This window comes from Ictalurus punctatus, chromosome 8 (genome assembly GCF_001660625.3).
Source record: "Ictalurus punctatus breed USDA103 chromosome 8, Coco_2.0, whole genome shotgun sequence".
In the NCBI taxonomy this organism is placed as follows: Eukaryota; Metazoa; Chordata; class Actinopteri; order Siluriformes; family Ictaluridae; genus Ictalurus; species Ictalurus punctatus.
This window is the reverse complement of record NC_030423.2, coordinates 29126417-29146761: the sequence shown is the minus strand read 5'-3', so window position 1 is coordinate 29146761 and position 20345 is coordinate 29126417.

Below are 20345 nucleotides of genomic sequence, written 5' to 3'. Positions count from 1 at the left end.
TAAACACCGATGCTTGCCTACAAAGCCAAAAACGGATCAGTACCCACTTACCTCTCAGCGCTTATCACACCGCGCACTCCATCACGCTCCCTCCGGACCTCTAGCACCGCTCGACTGGTCCCACCATCTCTCAGGGTACAAGGAAGGCCTGCATCAAGACTCTTCTCTGTTCTGGCACCTAGGTGGTGCAACACGTTTCATAAATATGTTGTCTGTGTGCTTCTGTTACTATGGTACCTCCCCAAAAGAGTTTTTCGACTGATGGTACTCTTGATCTGTGACTTAGTGAACCAGTATCAGGATGTATTTATTGATAGAGACTTCAAAGCACTCCTGTAAGTCGCTCTGGATAACCGAGTCTGCCAAATGCCATCAATGTAAATGTAAGGTTAGGACTGAGAGCTCAACAACTACAGCAGAGCAGGGGCTTACTGGTTGTCATGGGTTTTGAATGTTTTTATTTGTAGCAGCATATATGAGGGAAAACAGGGTCAAGATCTGTTATTCTTTGGATTTGAACTCAGAGACCTCTGGCACAATGAAAAACATCAATTACTTGCTTTCGTTTATAGCAGTGTACATTTATACAGCGCTTTTCTAGACACTCAGAGCACTTTGCATAGTGTGTGTGGGGGCAGGGGGGGCAGTTCTCCTCAACGACCACTAGTGTGTAGCATCCACCTGGATGATGGGACGGCAGCCATAGAGCACCAGAACTCCCACCACACACCATCTATTAGTGGAGAGGAGTGAGTGATGTAGACAATTCAGAGATGGGGATTATTAGGCAGCCATAATAGAGAAGGGACTATGGGGAAATTTTACCAGGACCCCTGGGTTATACCCCTACTCTTTTACTAGAAATGTCCTGGGATTTGTAATGACCACGGAGAGTCAGGAATTCGAGTTTAAGACAGTGCTGTTTTTTCAGTGTAGTGTCCCCGTCACTATACTGGGGAATTAAGACTCACACAGACCACAGGGTGAGTGCCCCCTGCTGGCCTCATTAATACCACTTCCAGCAGCAACCTTAGTTTTCCCCAGGAGATCTCCCATCCAAACCAGCAGGGAGATATATCTCCTTATAAGGAGTTCCTTATAAAACTGCACCACAGTGAAACTTACAGAGCTGATGCAGTTGTAAAGGCAAGGGCATGATGGAATATTGATTTTATTTGTTTATATTTAAACTAAAGTTCCAGTTGGGGGTTCCGTAGTTCAGGAATTCAAAGGCGCAACCTACCGTGCGCCAACACAGAAAGCGTGTACACTTGAATGTAACACATAAATAGAATCCATATTATAGATTCTCCCATCTCATGAACATTAACTTCTTGACCAATGATGTGGACAGTTAAACGGTCAATAATCAACAAGCACGTTGTTATCCTCGTCATGTGACACGGTTAAAAGGCTAATTTTATATCTTACACACAGAAAGACCTGCGTTTCATTTGTGACGATAAAAGCGTCTCGGTGGACACTAAAACGGAATCATTCTTCAATACTGTTTTACAAGCATCAATAAACAAGACTGATATGCAGAGCTGCAGCGGTGCTTCATGGCTGCCCTTTATTTTATTTTCTTTTTTCAACTGGAATTAGTGAGAAATTTAGTGAATAATCAAAGGCGTGAAACTAAATAGTGTTAGTTTGTGTTTTTAAAAAGAAAAAGAAAAAAAAAAACGGTGTTTGCTCCAAGGCTAGCAGCTCATTAAACTCTCAGGCTGTCATTAAACCTCTTGAGCTTGACTTTTATAGATCAGACACTATGAAAACACACACATTTGCACCAATAAATGCGAATCAAATCAGAGTGAGGGCTCAGTTTCTCCTAAAGAGAGAGAGAGAGAGAGAGAGGGTACACGTTAAAGGATTTTTTCCCCGTCGGCAGCTTGGCCAAGGCTCAATGGGGTTTTGTGATGTAGAGGGACTGCAACCAGCCGTGCTGAAACTGCACCAGTGATTAGGAAAATTGAGTTTTTCAGAGCCACTGACTCTTTTGAATCAAACACCGCGTCTTGTCGAATTGGGTACCTTCCCAGCGCATACAAGCCTCAGCCGGCCGAATATCGAAGGTTCACTCGCAAATAATCTCAGGCACTGGTCTTCCTTTCAAGAAAATGAATTGTCAATCAGGCGCGTCAACAACGCAGGAGGCAAACGAGAGTCGGTATGAACCCATTTCCTCAGCACGGAAAAGTTTACCCACAAACCACCCTGATCGAGCGCTGATCATTTTCTTAACACAGAAGTTGAGAAGAAAGAAAACGGTGGCCGTGCTTCCGAAGTAATGTTATTTCCCCAGAGACCGGCTGCTGAAAACCGCAATTTAACACGCAGTGGTGAGCAAAAGGTCCCCTGATTATTTCTAGGTAAATTGAAGCTTTTCATATATGTATAAGTATCTTTTTTTTTTTTAAACTTTTTGAAACGTATTATATTTCCATCAAACCCGTTAGCAGAAGAAATGGAAGTATTGAATTGAATCGCACCTAAATCCCCTACAGGGAGCAGCTTCTGGATGTCTTCCAGTTAAACCAATGTCTTATATGTCTTATAGTACAAACCAAGAGCTTTATAAAGAAGTTTACGTTTATAATCTGGCTTCAAAATGTTACAGTGAGCATTTTACAAGTTTTACCTGACTCTCTAGGACTCAAGTCCGGTCTCAAGATGTTCTCTGGATTGACTAGGACTCGTTAGCATTTGCTCCTGGATTTTCTCAGTCTTGTGCATTTGTGTCCCTAAAAATGGTCTCAGTCTTGACTTAAAATTTGTTTATGTTTTCTTCCTTTTTCTTTTTCACACAGAAGCAGCAGACTTTTTTTTTTTCCACAACTGCTGAGTCATCCTATCCGGTTGCCACAGTGAACATTAGGTATTGAAATGCATGAGTGACAGCTGATCCAAACCATTTATTAATGGTATATTTCAGATTAAGGTCAGGAGTACGTACAGCTATAGCTATAGTATAGGCATTTTCCACACTCGGCTAGCTAGCGAGTATGGCTCTTGCTAATGAAAACAACAGCAATAAACTAGCTAGCTAGTGTTAGCAACAATCAGGGCATGTACAGGACGACGGGATGTGATGAAAATAGTCATTTTCAGGTCGTACACACACTGATAACTTTTCTGTACCGGGACAGGACATTTAGTCAGACAACAGATGTTTGATCTGTCCATTCAAATCGAGATGTTTTACGCACATTTTTACTACCTGTAGTCAGATTCTTTGACATGCTAGCGACAGGCATACAGTCTGTGCTACCTCTTAAAATCCTAAAATGCTCACCACATTCTTCCCGGTGAATAGCACAAAGCCATTTCTTTTCATCAGTGGGAAGGGAGTGAAAGCTCAAGTATGGATGTTTGCTTGTATTATTTATGTGTTTATGGACGATGTAGTGATTGTTAACTGTATTTGCTGCCATTGTTCACTGTCTCACTGGAAATTGTGAAACGTATGCTGCCACTTTCATAAACAAAGAAGTGTGAAAAGATTCCAGTCCTTCTTTTAGAAAACAGCAGAGTCACTGGTGCAGTGCAGGAATGAAGCCAAATAGCTGAAGAAAAGGCTGGGCCTCAATGAGGATTTGATGGTTTTCTGTCTCAATCTCAACTTGCTTTCACTGGGACTCGATCTTAACCCCTTAAGACTCGGTCTTGACTCAATCTCTGGTGGTCCTGTTCTAGTACTGGTGTTGGAGTGGTCTTGGAGTGGTCTTGGTGTGGTTTTGGAGTGGTCTTGATGTGGTCTTGGAGTGATCTTGGTGTGGTCTTGGAGTGATCTTGGTGTGGTCTTGGAGTGATCTTGGTGTGGTCTTGGAGTGATATTGGAGTGGTCTTGGAGTGGTCTTGGTGTGGTCTTGGAGTGATCTTGGTGTGGTCTTGGAGTGATATTGGAGTGGTCTTGGACTGGTCTTGGTGTGGTCTTGGAGTGATCTTGGAGTGATCTTGGAGTGGTCTTGGAGTGGTCTTGGTGTGGTCTTGGAGTGGTCTTGGTGTGGTCTTGGAGTGGTCTTGGAGTGATCTTGGAGTGGTCTTGGAGTGGTCTTGGAGTGGTCTTGGAGTGATCATGGAGTGATCTTGGAGTGGTCTTGGAGTGGTCTTGGAGTGGTCTTGGAGTGGTCTTGGAGTGATCATGGAGTGATCTTGGAGTGGTCTTGGAGTGATCTTGGAGTGGTCTTGGACTTGACGATGGTGGTTTTGTCTACAGCCCTAGTTTTACCAGCACCAAAGTCGGGTTCTCCCTAAAGACTCCTGCATGAATCATGCATGAATCATATGAAAGTTAGACAACTCAGACAGTTCTGTGTCGGAGGGAGCAAAATGAATCAGTGAAAATGAGTTATGTGTGTGTAGTGAGGATTTAATACAGAAATTGCGTACATCAATTTACATACCTCAAACATAACTACAGACTTACACGCTACTTGGAAATTTGTGTTCATGTGGTGTGGATTAGATATCAGCTAGAGTGAAGATTTGGTAGAACAAGAATTCACAAAGTTATAAAGTGCTGAAGCAAAGTCATTTGAGCACCTTGTATTTTAACACGCAGGCGCTTCTAGTTCAACATGCAAAAAAAAAACAAAAAAAAACGATGTGCTGGATCAAGTGCTATTTTATAAGCTGCTCAGTAATGAGTGTGAAAGCCATGTTGTTAAAGTAAACCAAATTATTCCAATGATGTGATCATTACAACTAGGACTATTCACGCAACAATATATTGGTGCTATACAAGACTTCTATAAGAATTATTTCACTCCTTGTGAAACGTAATATAGGGTTAGGACGGAAGCAAGTGCGGCTATGGCAGTTTAATAAAATAACAAGTCCAAGGGACCAGGCAGAAATCAATAAACAAGGACAGGTAGAGTTTAGGCGATCGGGGAAACAGTCCAAACAAGGCAAGGCAAAAAGACGAGGTCGAAAACAAGAACAAGGTCAAAACCTGAATGAACAAACAAGCAATCGAGGCTTGGTAACGGCAGAGAAGAAACGTAACTGAGCGTATACTTCATAACGGCTGTGTGCGTGTGTGTGAGTCTCTTAAGTAATGTAATGTCATTGATATTGTAATTGGGAACGGGTGTGTCTGACAGTGTGTAGCTTTGGGAGTTGTAGTCGTCGGCCACGTTTGTACTTCCTGGTGCATTCTGGGAAACAGAGTCGCTGGTTTGCATGCCGTCTTCTCGTTCATATATCATCGTATTCGTCTTTTTAGCTATTCTCGTTTTTAATGCTTTAATGTCACACCATATTACATTTTACAGCAAAGATGCTTCCATGTAAATAGATCACATTGCAACAGTACATTATACACATAATTATTTTCATGCTCATGCCCAGGTTATAATGCATTTACAAACACATGCATAATTTAAGACTGCTCGATCTCGACGAGCGTTAGGTCAGTAATAAAGGTCTAATAAAGGTCAGTGCCGATTTATTCTGAATTGCAGTCATACCGTTCTGCAGTCAGAAAACAATACCACCGTTAACATGTTTTATGTTCATTTGTACTGCATAGAAAAGTTCTCCAGGAACAAAGCGTGTTTATTTTATTTTAATATCACAGCACATCAAGAAGTGCTTATTCCTCTCACGGCATAGCCATTTAACAACAATTCCCACTGTTTGTTCAGAAATAATGACACGTCGTATGTTTTATCCGTTGGTAATGACATTTTATTTTGTGTAACATCCATGGAACAAATTCTCATTCACGTTATAGCAGCTATCACCAGCCTCTCTTGACGCATGACGCGGCTCGTCATGTTACCTAGCAACCGCACAGAAGCGTAAACTCCTCTGTCCTGAAGATGTTGGAAAAGTTGCGTCTTTACATCTGACTGTTACATACGGTAGCTCTGACACTGGAGACTCCTTCCATGCATGCTAAATAAACATCTCCTTACAGTGAAGAAAACATCACCCTCTCGACACGTACGCGCATTTTTTTTTATTTTACGTCGGGCATCCGAGCTGTACACGTCCCTGTGAATGAGCCGTCACTATAGAAACAATAACGTATTAGAATTAGAATGAGCGCATTAATATAAACCTGTGATTTGCAGCCACACTTGTGTCGGAGCTGCTTTCTGGCTGCTGGACGAAAGGATTGGAAATGAAGTCTCTCTCTCTCTCTCTGTTCAGACGTCTCTGATTGATGTGACGCCTGACGAGTGTGAGATGTTATGGACGTGTGATGCCAGCTGTGCTGTTAGATTTCTGATTTATGTGTGTGAGCTCACTGCTGATAGTAATGTGTGTCCTTGGGCCAGTAAAAGACGAGGTGTATTGTCCTACTGAAGCGTTGGTGTTGATGTTGGAGGCTGCGAGTGTACGCTGTTCAGGGCACTGAAGGCTGTGTAGGTGTGTTTGCTTTACTAGTGAATGTACCTTCATTACTGTGTGTTGAAAGCTATGTGAGAAGCACAAGGAAGGACGTGTCCAGGCAGTGTGTGTGTGAGTGTGTGTGTGTGTGTAAGAGAGAGTTTGAGATGAGTTCAATCCTCAATTCTCCCAAGTGTCTCTCACTTTCTCTTTCACCTTGAAGCCAGAGTGAGAGGAAGGCTATACAAACTGATTTCATTTCTCCCCAGCCGGCAGCTGAAGTTTAACGGTTACAGCATGTAATGGGTATCGTACCTTTAGGAGACAAACACGAGACAAACTTCACTGTTTCTCTAAACTCCAAACTGTTTCTGTCTTTAGCTCACTGTTTTCTCAACAATCCCACACCTCACAGCAGAATAAAATTAGGGGAATATGTTGAAATACGAAAATATGTCACCTCTAAGTTTGTACAGTAGACTTGCATATAATAATAATAATAATAAGAAGAAGAAGAAGAAGAAGAAGAAGAAGAAGAAGAAGAAGAAGAATCCAATAACATTGGCACCCTTGCTAAATGTGAGTAAAGAAGGCTGTGAAAAATTGTCTTTATTGTTTAACCTTTTGATCTTTTGTTAAAAAAAAATCAGGTTTATCCAAAAGACTCTTTGTTAAATATCGGTGTGCAACAATTATTGGCACCCTTTTAGTCAATACTTTGTGCTAGCTCCCTTTGCCAAGATAGCAGCTCTGAGTCTTCTCCTATAACGCCTGATGAGGTTGGAGAATACATGGCGAGGGATCTGAGAGCGTTCCTCCATACAGAATCTCTCCAGATCCTTCACATTTGGAGGTCCACGCTGGTGGACTCTCCTCTTCAGTTCACCCCACAGGTGATCTCTGGGGTTCAGGTCAGGGGACTGGGAGGGTCAGGGCAGGACCTTGATTTTGTGGTCAGTAAACCATTTCTGTGTTGATTTTGATGATGTTTTGGATCATCGTCCTGCTGGAAGATCCGACCACGCCCCATTTGAATCTTTCTGTCAGAGGCAGTCAGGTTTTCATTTAATATCTGTTGATATTTGATGGAGTCCATGATGCCATGTATCCTAACAAAATGTCCAGGTCCTCTGGCAGAAAAACAGCCCCAAAACATTAAAGATCCACCTCCATATTTAACCGTGGACATGAGGGACTTTTCCATACAGCTACCTCTCTGTGTGCTCCAAAACCACCTCTGTGTTCATTACCAAAAAGCTCTATTCTGTTTTCATCTGACCGTAGAACCCGATCCCATTTGAAGTTCCAGTAGTGTCGGCACGCTGAAGACGCTCGAGTTTGTTTTTGGATGAGAGTAGAGGCTTTTTTCCTGAACCCCTTCCAAACAGCTTGTGGTGATGTCGGTGACTTCAGATTGTAGTTTTGGAGACTTTCTGACCCCAAGACACAACTAACTTCTGCAGTTCTCCAGCTGTGATCCTTGGAGATGTTTTATCCACTCGAACCGTCCTCTTCACAGTGCGTCGAGACGATATAGACACACGTCCAATTCCAGGTGGATTCATAACATTTCCAGTCGACTGGAACTTCTTAATTATTGCCCTGATGGTGAAACGGGCGTTTTCAATGCTTCTGTTATTTTCTTATAGACACGCCCCATTGTGTGAAGCTCAACAACCTTTTGCCGCACATCACAGCTATATTCCTCACTCTTACACATCGTTATGAATGACGCAGGGAATTTGGCCTGTGTGTTACCTCATATTCATACCCCTGTGAAACAGGAAGTCGCGGTTGAACAATTTCCTGTACCTTGTCAAGGTGTACTAAAAAAATGTAAAAGATCAATGGGAAAGTATACACTGTACATAGATAAACAGTATATACCAACAACAAAATCATGACAGCTCCGTGTTATTTCTTTAATCAGTAGATTTACACCGTGACCTGCGACGGCTCCACAGCAGTCCCCGTGCTCCACATCCTGAGATGATGAGATGATTCCGTCGCATGAAGGAGATGATTGCTTTTATTTCCCATGTCTGCTCAAGGTTTTTCGATGAGGGCTCAGAAGTGAGCATTAGCCTTTATGAAGGTGAATATTAGCCTCAGAGGGACGTCTCTGATTAGGACAGGATTAACACGGACTCACTTTAATGGAACTAATTAGAGTTTTAATAAAAGTGCATTGTGATTGTTATACTGGTTTGTTGTTATAAGTTATATCGAGCCACAGAGCAGTTAGGATTGTCCACTAGCATGAACTCTTCATTTTATAAAAAAAAATGCATACAATGTTGTGCTAATATAATCATTATTATCGGAATATCTTATCGAGTCTTATTTCAACCCATTCGTAAATAACGCTAGTTCAAAACATCGTAGGAACCTCTGACGTCATTTTTCAAGGCTAATCTAGGTGGAAAAAACCCCGAATCATTAAGACATTTTGTTTTTGCAGTGTATTCACTGTTTTGTTTTGTGTTTTGTTTTTTTTTACCGTAACCGAAGCCTAGACTTAAACCTTTTCTTAAACTTAAAGTCCCTAATGATTAGAAAAGTGGCTCAAGTTAGTGAGTAACCTGGGTGCAAGCCAAAACAAACAAACAAATAAATAGAACCGAACCGAAAGACAGGAGATTAAAAATGCAATAAATAAATATGTAATAAATAGTTTATAAATATAAATATATTTATTATATACTATTTATTAAATATATAAATAATAGTGTTTTTTTAAAAGTAATAAATGACTACTTTTTTTGTAGATTTTTCTGCATGTTTTCTATTGTGAACTTTAGAATACATAGTTTCATTATAAAGTGTGGAAGTATTTCTTTCCATTTCAGAGGGGATGCAAACTTTCGGCACTCAACTATGCACACAAGTTTACGGTTAAGCGAGGCAGTCCATTTTATTCGTCTTTATCTTTTGTTGTATTTTTCAGCTGTTTAGATATTCATATTCCTTGTCTACTTCTGCTCCGTAAGGGAAATCGTTTTCCCAGATTCTCCACGTTCTTCACGTCTTTCCTCTCCGAGGAACCCTTAAAAGAACGTAACATCTTAATTAGCCGTTTTAGAGGAGAACAACTGAACGGAGATCTAAAAAAAAACCCCGTCAGTCCCTGATGAAGCGTAGGGAAGATTTACACACGTTCTGTTCGGTCCCGTACGCAGTTGTGTATTAAATATTGTCCAGATCAGTCTGAGGAATGTTTTATTCTGATCAATGGATGTCAGCGGATGTAATTAAAACGGGCACAAATCAATTAAATGGTTGTGGAAAGGCAGCATAAGCAGTTTTGCTTGTGATAGCAGGGGAATTTTGCCTGCATGCATAATGAATGAGTGTATGTGTTATGTTTGTTTAGTCAGTCAGTAGTACAGATACCTGCGCCAAGTGACTCAACGATAGATATCGAGCGGCGTAGGTGGGTTCGTGCCTATTTGCATGAAACATGAAAAGAAAGAAATATACATCTAGTTGTGATGTGATGGAGGATTTAATAATGTGATGCGATGTGAGAAATTAATTTTCTTAAATTGGGCCAAATTTGGACAGATTCCTGCCTGGACATCATTTATGCTTAAAGAGATACTGTATATGGAGATCGTGAGGTTATATAAACATAGTACATGCTAGGATGGCGTGATATGGCCTTAGCTATGATAAACAATTGTTCCCTCATTAGCATCTCTCTCTCTCTCTCTCTCTCTCTCTCTCTCTATCTATCTATCTCTCGTTTAAAAAACTCACCTTATCACTTTACCAAGAAACCAGACAGTATAAACTCCTCAGTCCTGAAGCCTTTTCAGTGCTGGGAAGCTGTACAAAGCACTATGACTGTTACAAAGTGCTGGTACTGGAGACTCCTTCTGTAAATGGTAAATAAATATCTCTCTCCCAATGAAAAAACCTGAAATTAAAGAAAGGGGGGGGGGGGGGGGAGGCTGGTTAGGCAACTACTGTTTATAGCTGCTATAACATAAGTGAGAACGAACTTGTTTATCGGACGTTCCACGACATTAAATGTAACTATAAACAGATTAAAAAAGTGTCATGAATAAATGAAAGGTTGTCAACGTTGGCAAATCGATGTGGTGTAAATATGTCAATGAAATACTTTATGATGCCCTGTTAGAGGAAAATACTAGCATGGCCTGTCATGTGGTATTCCGTATATTATAACCGATTAATTACGTAATACTATTTCACTTAGCCGGGGCGCTTTTTGTGCCGGGAGTTGTGACTACAGAAGCGATAACGTGTTAGGCCAAGCGCGTTAATATAAACACGGTGGGACATCAACTCATTATAGTGTGCGAGATTTTCAACAGAAAAGCTCGGGTGTTTAAAAAAAATGTATAAAGGTTTACTCCCGAGAACAAACCCCTCCCCCCCTCCACGCCTCCCCATTAAATCCAAAGGATTAAATCCAGTCGTAAAGTTTTATCATTTCGTACAGCGCTGTCTAATGACTCGTGTCTTCTGTGTTTGGAGACTCTGAGAACAATAAAATGAACTTCCTGTGAATAATGTAGCGAAATCAATTAAAATCTCATATTAATAACCTCGGAGTTACACAAAAGCGCTGTCCCCCCCCCCCCCCCCCCCCCCAAACAAGATGGCCTTGCTCTGAAACATGTCCATCTGTTTTGCTCATATTTCACCGTGAAGGACCAGGCTAATCTGCACCGCTATACAGAAATGAGTACATGCAGCGTATTTAATCAGTGCCGTGTGGCTTTTTTAACATTTTTTATTTTTTTTTAAGCGAGAAAGTAGTATTGTTTCACATTATATCGAGTACTGGGATTTTTTTGATGTTAGAAAGCCTAGAAGATTCGAACAGTGATGTACTGTAGATTTGAACCATGTCAAGGGAAATATACATCGTATGTACGTGACTTAACACATAAATTCCAGGTTTACGGTATATGAACACGCTCATTTTAATATGTTATCGTCTCTATAGTAACAGCGCATCCTCAGGGACGTGTACGACAGACACCCGATGTAAACAGATTAAAATACACGTGTAATGTACAGTAGGGTGTGACATATGGTGACTCTTGTAAAGAGATGTTTGATTAACATCGATGGAAGGAGTCTCCAGTGTCAGAGCTTTGCAGCAGTCAGAGAAATGATTGAACGACATCTTGTACGTACTGTAGCTCCACCTAAAAATCCATCCATCCAACCAACCATCCATCTTCTTTACTGCTTAATCTTTTTCAGGGTCACGCGGAAACCTGGAGCCTATCCCAGGGGGCATCGGGAACAGGGCGGGGTACACCCTGGACAGGGTGCCAATCAGCTAAAAATCAGTTGAACAAAGTCTTTAAAATCCAAATTATTCATCCTAAACCATTTAAACATTTACACGTCACATTTATGAGTCACGTGTCCTTCGTGTTACGACTGGAAACGTAAATAAATCAACGACTAACATCGCGGGAACATGGGCTGACATGTAAATGTTTCAACATCGTATACTGTTAAATATGCTAATGTATTTTTGCGCTAATGTTGTCTGGGTTGAAACGTTATCTTCTTCCTTTGAATACTCCAAAAAAATAATAATAATAATAATAATAATAATCATTGTGGTTGTGTTTTCACTTATTTCCGATGCCGGTGCACACATTTCCAAGATCTCAGCAGGGGTGGGTAGTTTCTTTATTTCTTCCTGGAGGATTATTTTGTTCTTCATTTTGTTTTGCCCCAACCTCACTCTCAACTCTTATTACCATTACTATGGAAAAGCACTTCCTGTATGCCGCTACACGCTTTAGCATGACAGCTAATTAAAAACGATAGGAATGAATGCACGTATCAGTCCGGTCCGTGTAAACACGGGGGCTGGAATAGCCCCATAAAGGTCAGAAGTGAAGATGGATGATTAGGCAAACGAGCGCAGTTTCCCACAGACTAGCGCAGGGCTAATATTAGCCCGGCTGCGTTCGTAGTGATTCTCGGTCCGTGCTCTGGAACACGCTTGGATATTGTGCTTTCATTTTGAATCTATATTCGGCCTAAATGTCACTGATTCCCAGCGGTGGTCTGATACGAGGACGAGTATAGTGCTGTACCTGTAAATGAACCGCGACGGCTTCTCTCAGCTTCTGTGTGTATCATGCGAACTGAAAAAAAAATGTACGGTTCTAAAAAGTCATGATAAACCATCCAGATTTATTAATCGTCCGGAATTGATAGCCTTAAAATGACAGGGAGATGAGCATTTCCACTATTTCAGATTGAAGAGGAGTATAGGAGGGTGTAATGATATCACCAGTGGTGTGCGGTAAACGGCAATAAAAACAAAAAAACGACACATTTTCAATATAATTCTGTTACAAATCGTTTGTCTAAAGTTCACATGGCCGACGTTTTTATTGTTGAAGTGTTTTAAAGTGAGAAAAGCATATTTATTGATAATAACTTTATAATTATCATCACCAACATTGTTTGTAAAAACAAAACAAAACAATTATGACACCTCATAGAAGGCTAATTAAATTTAATAGCTGTTTTTTTTGTTTTGTTTTCCTCTCTCTCTTTTTCTCGCCAAATGTTTTCAGCGGCATTCGGTGACTGATTATAATTAATCATACACTTGTCTAATGTTATCCAAGTCAAATTTCACATGAATGCACTCAAATGCTGGGACTGAAATCAAGTCCAAATCTTGAGCAGGAGAAATGTAGGAAGGGGGCGGGGCTTCCAATCAAGGGAAGTCAAAACACCTATGCAAATGATTCCAGATTACTATGGTTTCTCTGAGACTGCTCTTTTGGTGTATTTCCGAGTGATACCTCGTTCTCCTAACATACCGCGACTTTAAATTGCAGCGCTCACATGGAACATGCGTAAAAATTGGCTTGGTAATACGATATAATCAGATTAAACGTCTCGTCGTAACACGGCGGTGTGATGTTATGTAGAGACGATTGAACTGTAATAACACGAGCCTAGTGTGACGTCAATCTTAAACCTTACTGTCACAGGACAGTTGTATTTATTTGAATATCTTTGCTAGTGTGTTTTTGGATCCTGTGTGTTGATATAGAATGCTTAATGCGAAAGAGAACGATCATGTCGCATTGACAAGTACGTAGCATAACCCCGACCTCTTAGTTAGCATGTTTTCAACTTAACTGCTAGCATGAAAGACAAATATCGAGCATATTACACCAATACGGCTAATTCTGTTTTAATTAGCTGCACTGATGTAATGAGTTTTGTACTTCCCAACGTTTTATGCTAACAGGTGAGTTAGCTGCTAGTATGAAAGGCAAATACGTAGAACATCTCAACCACTTCCTTGAAGTTAGCTATCAGTTTTCGGAAGAGCAGAGAAGACTCGAATAAGAGTTCGAGATTACGCTGCATACTTGTTTTTCATGCTAGCAGCGAGTTGCTTAAGTTTAGATGTTCAGCGAGAGAGTTAGCATGAAAGGCGAGTACGTAGCGCAGGCCAAACTCTTCCTGGTGTGTTTTCTGCACTTGTATTATCAGGAATTAGCCTACAAAATCTTAATCTATTAATGAAATAGAATTAGCCATACCGGTTGAAGCATATTACTATGTATAATTATAATTATAATTAGTATTTTGTTTGGTTCCCAATGGAATTTATGAAACATAACTTGTGTGAAAACTTTTTTTTTTTTTCCCCTCAACACGTCCAGTCGGTGCAAAGACAGCTGTCACTCTGCTGTGTAATTGTAATTAGCCTACCATGTAATGCTACGTGTTATCTCTCGCTTCGCTGCCCGTACAAATGACCTTCTTCCTCTGCAGCCTGCTCAGGTGAAAAATGCAGGTCTGTTCAGAGAATCTCGGCCTGTTTCAGTCGGGAACGTCAGTTATGCATGTCAGTTATGCATGGAAGGAAGCTGTAAAAGAAGTATATGCATTTGATTTTCCAGCGACAGATATCTCCCGAGACTGAAAACAACAAGGACTTTAAAATTACTTGTCATCTTTATTGAATGCACGCATTTTCGTTTATCAGAAAGAGATAAAAAAAAAAAAAAAAAAAAAAAAAAACATGGCCTGTTCTTTCAGCCTTGCACTCGAGCTGAGAATAAATCTCTGGAAAATCTCGCTTCGATTGCAACCATTTGTTATTGTTATGCAGGGAAGGAAATCTATATAAATCGGGGACGTGATACATCGGTGTGGAGAAATTCTAGACTGTTGTAGTGGGGTTTTTTTCACAGCTTGAGAAATCACACTTTTTTTTTTTCTTAGCCAAGGTTCAGCTGTCTAAAACTTCACTTTATCCCGAATGAAATGTCTCCAAACAAGGACGACAGCTAAAGAGGAGCAGGAACAGTGCTCCAGAAGAACCCTGAAACCGATAACCTCCTCTGCTTCCAGGCGTTTTATTGGATATCTCAGCTCGTTAGACAAATCAATAAGCATGGAATAAATCGCTCTGTGTCATGCTGTTGTGGGAAAATAATCAGTGATGGGGTGGTGTGATAAAGCAGAGATTATTTTCCAAAAACAGCACACCGTGGTGTGTTTTATTCCTTTTACACCACAGTTGGAATATTTTATTTATTAAAGCATGACATTTCAACTGTCCGTTTCCTCTCACGTCGCTCATCTGACACGCTCTTGTCGATTTCTCCTTTACAACAGCAGTAGGATTCGTCCATTTCTATCCATACAGTCCACTCAGGTGCTGGTTCAGTCTCTTGTCATTTCGAGACTGGACTACTGCAACTCGCTCCTAGCAGATCTGCCTCTGAGCGCCATTCGGCCTCTGTAACTGATCCAGAATTCAGCTGCACGACTGGTTTTCAACCTTCCTGAGTTCTCCCAAACCACCTCACTGCTACTCTCCCACTACTGGCTTCCTGTAGCTGCCCTCATCAGATTTTAAACACTGGTGCTTGCCTACAAAGCCAAAAACGGACCAGTACACACTTACCTCTAAGCCCTTATCACACCCCGCACTCCATCACGGTCCCTCTGGACCTCTAGAACCGCTCGACTGGTCCCACCATCTCCATCGGTTATTTGAGTCCTCGGTTATTCTGTATGGTCCTCAGTTATTTCAGTCCTTATTTATTCTGTTCGGTCATCGGTTATTTGAGTCCTCATTTATTCTGTTCAGTCCTCGGTTATTTGAGTCCTCATTTATTCTGTTCGGTCCTTGGTTATTTGAGTCCTCAGTTATTCTGTTCTGTCCTCGGTTATTCGAGTCTTCGGTTATTCTGTATGGTCCTCAGTTATTTGAGTCCTCATTTATTCTGTTCTGTCCTCGGTTATTTGAGTCCTCGGTTATTCTGTTCAGTCCTCGGTTATTTGAGTCCTCGGTTATTCTGTTCAGTCCTCGGTTATTCGTGTCCTCGGTTATTCTGTTCTGTCCTCAGGTATTTGAGTCCTCGGTTATTCTGTTCTGTCCTCAGGTATTTGAGTCCTCGGTTATTCTGTTCTGTCCTCGGTTATTTGAGTCCTCGGTTATTCTGTTCAGTCCTCAGTTATTTGAGTCCTCGGTTATTCTGTTCTGTCCTCGGTTATTTGAGTCCTCGGTTATTCTGTTCAGTCCTCGCTTATTTGAGTCCTCGGTTATTCTGTTCAGTCCTCAGGTATTTGAGTCCTCGGTTGTTCTATTCAGTCCTCGCTTATTTGAGTCCTCAGTTATTCTGTTCTGTTCATTTGAATTTAATTAGATTTATCTGTAAATATATATTTTGATTCATTAAACTCTTTTTTTCGTGTGGAAATGGTGTCCCTTGTGCCTTTACAGCCTTGGTCCGTCACAAACAGCTTACCCAAATCACAAGTCTGCTATTACTTATTGGTCATGTAAACAATCTTGCCTATTTGTTAACAGTAGCGGATTCACATTAATTATGAAACTGTATATAGTTTCTACGTAGTTCTCCGGGAGGCATGAAAGAAATAGTTGTTATTGATTAGCTAATAGTGAACTACCTGTTCAGTGAAATAGTGAAATACCTGAATTCATCTGTGTGCTATTACTTACTAATTCATTAATCAGAGTTTCTCGTGAGTTTCCAGTAGTTACTAGAATGTTAATATTATGTTATTCACTTCCTCCTGTGTGGTTAATCATTAACGACGGATCCGTATTCCAACGTGTTACCCAAGGACTTTTGTCACTTTATTTTTTTTTTATTAATCAAAAATGACGCATCATACTTTTTATCCACTTATAGTTACATTTAGTGTTAACATTCCAAGCTGTAAACATACTCTATTCACTTTGGTTTATAAACCCAAAACCTTTAGACGGTGAAATGTCTTTGGATACAGAATGAAAACTTCGAACTACTGAAGCTGTTCTAAGTTCAATATGAAGGTTGAAAATAAGTTTTATTCGCTGCTTTGCTGCTGTTCACTAACAGCACTTCAAAATGGTTTTTTTCCTCCTTCCTTTTTTGTACTCGGCGAGATACCTGGAGGCTTCACATGAACGCTGGGGACTTTCACTTTTTTTTTTTAGTAGAAACATTAAATTTTAACATGGAGAAAGAAACTGTTTAATTAAATCTCATTGTCTACCTTAATCAAAGCGTTCTCTGACTTTGAATTCGCTAATTTGGAGTTGTAAAAGACTCTACTTTGTCTGACTCATTAGCTAAATTAAAGAAAGAATGAACTGAAAACACACAATTCTGCTTTACACCCAGCGGGGATCAATCAGAAGAGAGAGTCTCGAGGGAACATCGCATCAGGTTTCCATTAGAGCAACATTCAGTCGTTTATAATATACATTCGATTGACTAGTGTGTGTGTGCGATGGTGCTCTGCGATGGGTTGGTATCCTCTCCAGGGTGTCCCCTGCCTTGTGCTCCGGGTCCCCTGGGATGGGCTCCAGGTTCCCCGCGACCCTGTGTAGGATAAACAGTGCAGAAAATGGTTGGATGGATGGATGTATGGATGGATCTGATTGACTTTCTTTCACCAGGATGGAAAATACTTCATTCCTGTAAATAGATTTGTACTTTATGAAAGTATTATTAACACTGAATATTTGCAGTCAAGTACATTTACAAGAGAAAGAAAAATACTCTACAGTTTTACTACCAGTTGTTTCACCAATCAGTTGTTTTGTGTTTGTTTGTTTTCTTCAGGACATCCAATCAAATTTAGATCGGTATCAAATGAAACTGGACGACAGGTCTACATCTCCCATGCAAAAAATAAATAAATAAATCAATTTTAAAAAAGGAATAAAAATTCGCCAACCGATCTAAAGAAGCATGTTAAGCTAAGTTATCTTTAAGTTTGTTAAATGTGATCGATTTTTCCATCACTACAGGTTTATTATACATTAGCTTATCAGCAAGCCGAACTTCTTAATATTGTGGCTATTCAGAGCTAAAGCAGGGCAGAACACAGACACACGGGAGGGAGGGAGGCAGACGTGGGGATGCCGAATAAATTAATGCTAAATAAATCAAGTATTGAAATCTGATTCTGGAAAAATTGAGTAATTGGTAACAATATCATTGGATATTTACTCATTTGCTTTACGCCACAGTGCTGTTGAATTCTCAAATCTGATTGGTCAGATGTTGATTGATGATACCACTCCAAAGTTGATTATTTCCCTCTAACAGTGCACCCCAAACTCTTTTATTCCTGTTATACCACAGCAATTTGCCAACCATTAAAACTGTATTGATTATCGATGAAAAACACGTCATGCTCTGTATCCGTTTTTAGTTACGTTATTCTTGAGGAACATCCGCCAAACAAGTTAACACTAACGTCAAAAGCAGCTATAAAATCAATCCATGACATTTTTCTTTCTCTCGTAAAGTTAAAAAAAAAAACAAAAGAAGTGCCCTTGCAAGTTCATTTGATTCATTCTCGGTACAGAGAAAGAGTCTTTCCGTCTGACGGATGCAAAACCTTTAAATCCCATTAACAATTCAAAGACTAGCAAGGAATTTCGCTTCTGATAATAGCACTGCTTTGAGAGTATGAAAACCAGAGCTTCAGAAAGCGCTTTATTCAACTGGTCACTTACAATCGGTGTGTAGAAATGAGAATGAAAACGCCAGAGGGCATCGCTGGCATCACTAACTGGCCAGCTGTCTACGATTCCTTTTTTTTTTTTTTTTTTTTTTTGCCAAGTCAATGTGACGGCGGTTTTAATGAACCACTCGAGCGTGCACGTACGTCGGTGTCTGTGACGCGATCTTAACCGAAAGTGACACCATACAAATGAAGGCAGGAGGCAGGTTACCCCAGGGTTTGGCTGGCTGTGTAATAAGGTGGACGAATGAGACTCAAGGGTCATGGAGACAGAAAGAGAAGGTGGAACTGGAATAATGTAGTCCGTGCATGCAAAGTTTCTTTTCTAACAACATGCGTACGGGTTACGTGCCCATAAATGATTCCGCTGTAGAACTACAGAAGCCATGAACCTCAAGTTGTGAAGAAAAACATTGACGGGCTGTCATTATTCCGACTTAATATCTCATTCCTTCAACATATCATCCCATTATGTCCACTTAAAATCGAACGCTCTACCAGTCTATCGACACGACTAATTCGTTGAATGTTAGCTTATAGTTCTGATTCCATATAATGTTTCCTGGATAGTAATTCATCCACACGTCGATTGACTGAAATTCAGCTGGCACGTTTATACGTGTTACGTTACGTGTATACGTTTAACGATCGCGCATACGGCACGTCAAATCGAAATTCCGTCAGTTTATGTGCTAGGAACTGAAATATCATGTCGAAATTCCAAGATAATAACTCACAATATTAAGTCCGAATAAGATCATCTTGGAATAATGAGCTAATGAGTCAAATGATGTAATATCGTGACGTAATGAGATATTAAATAAAAATAAAAAGACATCGGTTCAAAAATACGGACAATAACGAGTTAAGTTAAAACGACGAGATATCAAGTGGAAATAATGACACTGAGTTGGAAGAATAACATACGTAATATCATATAATAAGTCTACTATAAGCTGTTAAGTTGAAATAATGACATGATATCCGGAAATAGAGAGCGGTTATGGCGAAATACAGAGGTATTGAGTCAGAATAATGAGATATTAAGTCTAAACAATGACATGATATCTTCAATTAATTCGGCTCGAGAGAATATCTTGGGGGGGGGGTGGGGGGGAGACATTTTACATAAAGAATTGCGAGGTATTAAGTTGAAATAATGACGTCTTCAATTAACGACGTTTTAAGTCGTTAATTCAATAAAGATAAAGACATACTATCTTGAAATAATAAGAATAATGAGATATTAAGTGGAAATAATGACTCGATATCATTATTTTACGTTTGAAATTAATGAGTCCTTAAGCCCGGAACAGGCCCGAGATTATGTAAAGTGTTAACGGAGCATAACTAAAAGCTATTCCTTTAGCTAAACGCCACCGTTCGGAGCATACTTAAACCTCGACGTGAATGTGTTTATTCTTCTTTAAATCCACGGAACATTTGCAGTTCTATCTTCCTTAAATGTCATTAATTACAGACGTAAAGTGGAAGATTAAAGTGGAAGATTATCCATTTCAAGATGGATCATGGGTAGAATCTAGCCCTACTTTAATGCGTAAGCTTCACAGAGAGACAGACGTCAGGACAATAAGGGTCCGATGTCAATCTCCACTATAAACAGGTTGGATTTTCTTTTTTCCTTACCAAGCTCTAAGGGCGTCCGAGTTCAACCCACTTTAGTGTCCTTCTTCGGGATTTGTATGGGGAAGTGCACGGCAAAATTGAGACACATTACAATTGCTGTACAAGTCCCTATGAATGAGCTGCTACTATAGAAACCCTGACATATTAGCCGGTAGAACCAGCACGTTGATATAAACCTGAGATTTGCAGCTGCGCTACTCTTAGAGCTGCTATTAGAGGAAATGAATCAACGCCTTCGGACCAATCGGGATCCAGAACTCAACAGCTCTTGTGCTTTCAAAAGAAAACAAAAAGTCTATAAAAGTCTATAAAAGTCTATAAAA